This window comes from Prosopis cineraria, unplaced genomic scaffold, assembly GCF_029017545.1.
Source record: "Prosopis cineraria cultivar Desert tree isolate PC_DT_omini unplaced genomic scaffold, ASM2901754v1 PC14, whole genome shotgun sequence".
NCBI classification, from domain to species: domain Eukaryota; kingdom Viridiplantae; phylum Streptophyta; class Magnoliopsida; order Fabales; family Fabaceae; genus Prosopis; species Prosopis cineraria.
The window spans coordinates 9,682,990-9,689,689 of NW_026555345.1; the positions used below are offsets into that span (position 1 = coordinate 9,682,990).

The 6,700-nt window shown below is 29.8% G+C and overlaps 1 long non-coding RNA gene across 1 annotated transcript; it reads left to right on the forward strand.

Moving 5' to 3' along the window:
• Positions 1 to 1,040: 1,040 nt before the first annotated feature.
• Positions 1,041 to 2,899, forward strand: LOC129292523 (uncharacterized). Its single transcript, XR_008588897.1, has 3 exons — positions 1,041 to 1,448; positions 2,114 to 2,179; positions 2,729 to 2,899. It is a non-coding gene; the product is annotated as an uncharacterized LOC129292523 (long non-coding RNA).
• Positions 2,900 to 6,700: the final 3,801 nt, after the last annotated feature.

Consider the following 6,700-nt stretch of genomic DNA (forward strand, 5'->3'; position numbering starts at 1 on the left):
CCATATGTAATGGGGGAGACTATAGTTCGAAAGTGAGCTAGAATGCCTTTAGCCAGGTGATTCTACTACTAAAGGTGAGCTCAAGGCTAATGAGTATATATATTGGTCTGAGGTGACCTATGATTTTAAATCAGTGTGATTTGTATGTTCAGTTTAAAATGATCATGCTATTGCTATAACGACTAGTGAATTGTAGTGAGCATAGTTTGTAAAGTAGTGCAATAAGATATATCGATGTGAATTGAAGTGAAACTTGTATTCTATTCTTTATATTTACCCACATGTTATATAATACTTGCTTATGATTGCATGTGATAATTGATAATATTAAATTATTCTGTTACTGAGATGTTTATCCCACCCTATGATTATATTTTTGCAGGATGCAGTAGTGAGCTGAGTAAAGGGAAAGAGACAAGATCGGCTTAAAGTTGTTACAAGAAGAGTTTGTGTAATGAACCTAAATCTTTTATATAATGTGTATATGAAGTTGCCATAGGATTTTGCATGCATGTATCCAATGAATTGTTGAGATTTGTAAGGATTTTATAAATCTTAGTCTATATATGTGAATATGTGGTGAAAATATAACTAAGGGCTAAGATTTAGTTGTGAAGGTGATATGAATGTGGAAACATGTGTATTTATAGTGAAATTATGGTGAATGCAAGTATTGTTCTTCCGCTGTGCAATGTTTGTTATGTAGTGGATTTCAAATGATTTTGATGTTTTGAAAATTATCAAGTCTTGGGATCCCAAGCTCTTCAAACAAGTATTTTATTACAATGTGGTTTTAATTTTTGATGTTTTGAAATTATCAAGTCTTAGGATCCCAAGCTCTTCAAACAAGTATTTTATTACAATATGGTTTTAATAGTATATGGTAATTGAGCTAATTTTGTAACATCCTGATTTTTTATATAATAAAGAAATTGTGGAATTTAGGTTTTGAGAAAAAAAATGATAATAATAGGAATTTATATTATTTGAGGTTATTTAGAAATAATATTATGGTTAGGTATTTAATTATGAATTTAAAAATTTAAATTTAAAACCACATAAGCAATATTTAGTTAAGATATAATACATAAATAATTTTTTTTATGTATGTGTTGAAAAAAAAACAGAGAGAAGGTAGAAGGAACAAAAAAAAGGGGGTGGAAGGTTGTTGTTTCTAAGTCCCACATTGGTTAGATGAGGGAAGAGAAGAGGTGCCTTCATGTATAAAAAGGAGGGGGTGTGTGCATTAGGAAGCATGAGAGGCTAAGATGCAATTTAGAGAAAATTGCAACTTTTGGCCCAAAGGTTTGAATAATTAAATTCAAACCTATAGTTTTTTTTTAATATAATTTTGGGACTCACAATCTTATTTTTATATTATTTTTCTCTCTTCCTCTCACGTTGCTCGGCGTTTTCTCACAAGGGGGGATTATTTTCTTTTTCTTCAGGTATGTTCTAACTTTCCTGTTTAGATTAGCATTTAAAAATTTATTTAATTACAAAATTAATTTTATAGTTATTTTCTAAATAATATTAGCTTTCTAGTGATATAATTATTTTGTAGGATAGAGTAAATATTTTGATTAGGATTTTTCTATAGGATAGTTAATCTGATGATATGATGGATTAAAAATATAGGTTAAAATTCTTAGGGATATAATAAATATTATAGAATATTTTCTTGAGGTTGAAACTCATGTTTAAGAATTTTTGAGTTAAAATCTAGATCTATATGGTTGAATTTATGTGGAATCTGAGACGTAGGGATAAACCTATGATTATTAAATATTTATTTAAGTATGAATAGGTATTTTTGAGGTTATAGAAAGGTGATTTGAGGCTTCAGGATAATTCTAAAATTTTTAATTTATTTTTGGATGAATTTTTAGAATGTAGAAGGATGAAATTGTGATACTAGAAGTGAATTGAGGATAAAAAAAAATAGTTCATTAGGGTACGAGAATTTTAGAAAAGAATTTGGGAAGTTAAATGAGGCATAAATCTTAAATTAGTGTTAATATGGACTATAGATTTAAGACTTTCTAACTCTTTAAATTAGAGTTATTTATTTTAATGTAAAATTAATATATAGTATTGTGAAATAATTATGTAGATTATATTGACAAAGATAGTGGTGAAAAAGGAGTTGTGAAGGGGAACTTGTTATTCAAGACACAAGGTAACCATTATTAATGTGTTGTGATGAGTGTGTTTGTGAATGGTTATGTGTTGTTTTGTTGTTTGGAAAAATTATGAATTATTGAAAATAAATACTGTATATACCTGTTTGAAATTATTGCCAAGTGGGTTAAAAATTTATTTTTGTTTATCATGATGAGATATTATTGTTCGGATATATTCCTGTTTGGATATTTGAATGATGCATGACTTGTCAGGAGATTTTAATGTATGGTGTTAATGGGAATTTCTGTTCGGTTAATTATTACCACGTGGTAAGCCCTCATTGGACCCAATGAGTGGCGTGTCGCTTGGTCCAACTCACCTTTGGCCGGGTGATTTGGCGTCCGAGCATGGCGAAAGGAGGATATAAGGTGCAGTCATGCAAATTAAATACTTGTTCGGTTTGTTTGAAAGTATTGTTCGGTTAAATGTTTTGTGTGCCCACTTAGCAATCGCATGATTAGTTACATCCGCATGCATCATTACATATTAATTTTTAGTTACTGGGACTTTTAAGTCTCATTCTCCGTGGTTAATATTTTTACAGGAGCGAGTCCGGCCGAGAAAGCACCAGAGGTGTAACTGTGGTGTATGAGACACCATCTTTTACGTTGCCTCTTATTTTAGATTATACAATGTATCTTGTGCCAACTTAGGACATATCTTCTTTGTGAAGCATGTAAACTCTAATCCTTTTTATTAAAAGTATTTATATGACCAAGAAGATTATGTCTGTCCCTCTTGATTTATGATCTGATTTGAATAACATGCTATGAGGATCATGTCTGTCCCTCATGGTTCTAATTGTTTTTTTTAGATATTTTAAGACCTGTGGTATATTGTCTTGGATGTATCGTGGTAGAAATTTTTCTACCATGATAAGGGTTCAATGAAAAAAAAAATAAAGAAAAAAAATGATTTCTTGAATTAATAATTTGCAAAAAATCGGTCTGTAAATTTGAGGGTGTTACAAATTTCCTCTGATTTTGTAATAGAAATTGGGAGAGGTTACATTGTGGTATCGGATTCTTTCATTCCAATCCCTCATTATTATGACTGCTTGTTGCATTCATCTTAGATATGGCAACTTCTCACTATTCATTACATAACTCTTTCCCTGCTGCTCACTTTTCTTATTACGTTTGTCCTTAGGAAGGGAGAAAAGTATTATACAATGAGAAGGGGTACTCATGCTAAAAGTGTTATATCTAGACGAGCTATTAATGAGGAGTAAGAATCAAAAGTTCAACTGGTTCAACCACAACTAAGAGTTAGAAAGGATGGGTTATTAGAAGAGCTCAGAGATATGATGCTAGATATAAGGTAGACGGTCTGAGAGCATGATACTATTTTGAGAGGTAGAGAACAAGAAGAGAGAGTTGAGTCTTAAGGTACTCTAGTGCAAGAGGAAGTGCAGAGTAAGCCTGGACCATCTCAGGGTTTGAGTAATAAACAAGAGGATTCCAACAATAATCCATCTATAAATCGTGCTTGGAAGACTTTTATTCAGTTCAATCTACTAATATTTGATGGAAATATGAAAGGAGGGGAAGCAGAGTTATAGATTAAGCTCCTAGAGACTATCTTTAAAGTGGTAGTTTGCACTTCTAAGTAGAAAGTTATCCTGGCTTCAATGTAGCTAGTTGGGGCTATAAAGAGATGGTAAGAGTCAGTAAAACTTGCTAGTCGTATCTGTTTGAGTTGGGATGAGTTTAAAAAGATATTCTTCGATCAATACTTCCTAATTTCTTTCAAAACAGAGAAAGAGAAGGAATTTCATGCGCTCAAGCAGGGAGACTTGGATGAGGAAGAATTCATTAAGAGATTTAATGATTTGTTGGTTTACTCCACCTATCTCGAGCACACTAATGACATTAAGTGGAAAGTAGAGAGGTTGTTAGAGAAGATAAAGCCTGAGTATCAGTAACAGATTGCCTTGTTTAATGTAACGACATATGAAGACATATGTCATAAGTTGAGAGTAGTTGCCAAAAGGGATAGAGAGGCTGAAGCTAGGAGAAGACAAGATAGTTTGGGGAGATTCTCATCCCCAATGAGTCCAATAGGTGGAATTTTGAAGAAGCTTGGTTTATAGTTTGGGAAGTTCTAGTTCCTCTGGAAAGAAAGGTATTGCCAAAGGATCTCAGTCTCACTTAGTATAAAAGGGATTGGTGCAGAGAAGTGGAGGTGTGAAAATTGAGCCTTCACAATCCTCAAGGCAAGCGTACAGTGTTCCAGCATTGACACAGAGTATAGGAACAATGCCTTAATGCAACATTTATGGTCGATCTCATAAGGGAAGATGTTGAGCTTGCTTCAAATGCGGCAAGTCAAGACACTTGGCAAGGTAGTACCTAGAAGGTAAAGTTGAGGGGACTGAGCGATGATCTACTATTCTTGGCCAAGTATTTGCAATTACCCATGAAGAGGCCAGAACATCTCCGAACTTGGTTCGAGGTATGATTTATGTATATGGTTTTCAAATTGAGACATTATTTGATTCTGGTGCCACAAATTTGCTTTGTATGTAAGGAGTGTGTGGATCGATTGATATAGTCTATGCAAGAGTTACTCATGCTCATTAGAGTGACTAAGCCTTTTGGATCATCTAGTATTACTAGTAAAGCTTGTAAAGGTGTTGAGATTCAGTTTGAGGGCTGAATTTTTAAGATTGATTTGATCTGTATTCTTATGAAAGGAATAGATGTAATTATTGGCAAAGACTAGCTAATAGCAAATAATACTATGCTTGATTGTGCCAAAAAGATGATTTCACTGCCAGTGTTATCTATAATAGTGGATTCTTTAGAAAAGTTCAAGTTATTGTCGGTGGTTAGTGTAGAGAAGTTGACTCGACAAGGTTGTGATGCTTACATGGTGTTCATGACTGCCAGTACAGTTTATGAAGGTGGTGTTGAGAACATAAGTGTAGTAAATGAGTGTTCGAAAGTATTTTTGGATGTGACGGGACTACCTCTTAAAAGGGAAGTGGAATTCTCAATTGACTTGATTCTTGGAACTAAATCAATATCAAAAGCCCCATATAAAATGTATCGAAATTGGCAAAGTTGAAGAAGCAAATTAAAAATTTGCTGGATAAGAGATTTATTAGACTAAGTGTGTCACCTTGAGGATCACCAATGCTGTTTATTCTAAGGAAACACCACCTAATATTAATTAAATAAAATATTTTATAAATATTATATTTATGATAAAATAATTATTGAAAATAATATATATTTCTATAAAATAAATAAAAAATATTAGGTGGCATTTCATCAGGCAGGAAATGCCACCTAAGATTTATTAAATATTTGTTTAATATCATATTTATTATAAAATATAAAATATTTATTAAAAAGATAAATTTTAGAGTAAAATTAATTATTAAATAAAAATTAATTGATACCACACAAGAAATATCATCTGAGGTTAAAGAAATAAAATATTTATTAAATATTATACATATTATAAAATAATTATTGGGAAAAATATATTTTTAAAAAATAGTTAATTAAAAAAAAAAATAAATTAAAATTCTTAGGTGGCGTTTCCTCTTGTATGAAACGCCACCAAAAATTATTTAAATAAAATATTTACTAATTATTATATTTATCAAAAATAATTATTTAAATAATATATATTTATATAAATTAACTGGCTGGCGTTTTCGAAATGCCACTTAATATTAATTAAATAAAATATGAATAAACTATCATATATATTACAGAATAATTATAAAAAATAATGAAATAAAGAAAAATTATTATGTGAAGAAATCACCATTAAGATTAGTTAAATAAATTAATTTTTAAATATTATATTTATTATGAAATAAATGTTGAAAAACTATATTTATTATTTTATATTTTAGTTTTAAATTATTGTGATATATTAATAATGATTATTAATTAACTACTAAATTTATCTTATAATATGTTCTAAAATTAATAATAATATTTTAATAATTATAATAATAATTGTATTAATAACTATTGCAATTATAATTATAATTACCATAATAAATAAAATTATTTTTTTATAATATTATCATAACTATTAAGTGGCATTTCATTTTGAAATGCTGTGGAATTGTTTAGTAACAACAAATTGTGGCATTTCATAAAAGAAATGTCACCTATTATTTTTTTAAAAAAATTATATATAAAAAATAATTAATAAACAGTGGCATTTCTTAATATACTTGAGCTTTCATTTTAGTGACATCTTATTTTTAATTGATATAAAATGCATGCTACCTAATTTCATTTTTATAGCAGTGCAAGGATGTTAAAAAAAACATAGTAATTGTAGTTTAAAATATTAAAAATTAATTTTTTATATTTTTGAACATCTATCTTTCAAAACATGTGTCCTATTTTTTTTTTTAATAAAGGAAGTACCATGTCGAGTATACTTATTTTTCTTGCTTCGTGCAGTGTGTGTTCCTTGACGATGCATGTGCATACGGATATTACCAGCTACAACTGATTTTAAAAAAAATGCGAATATTGCTCAA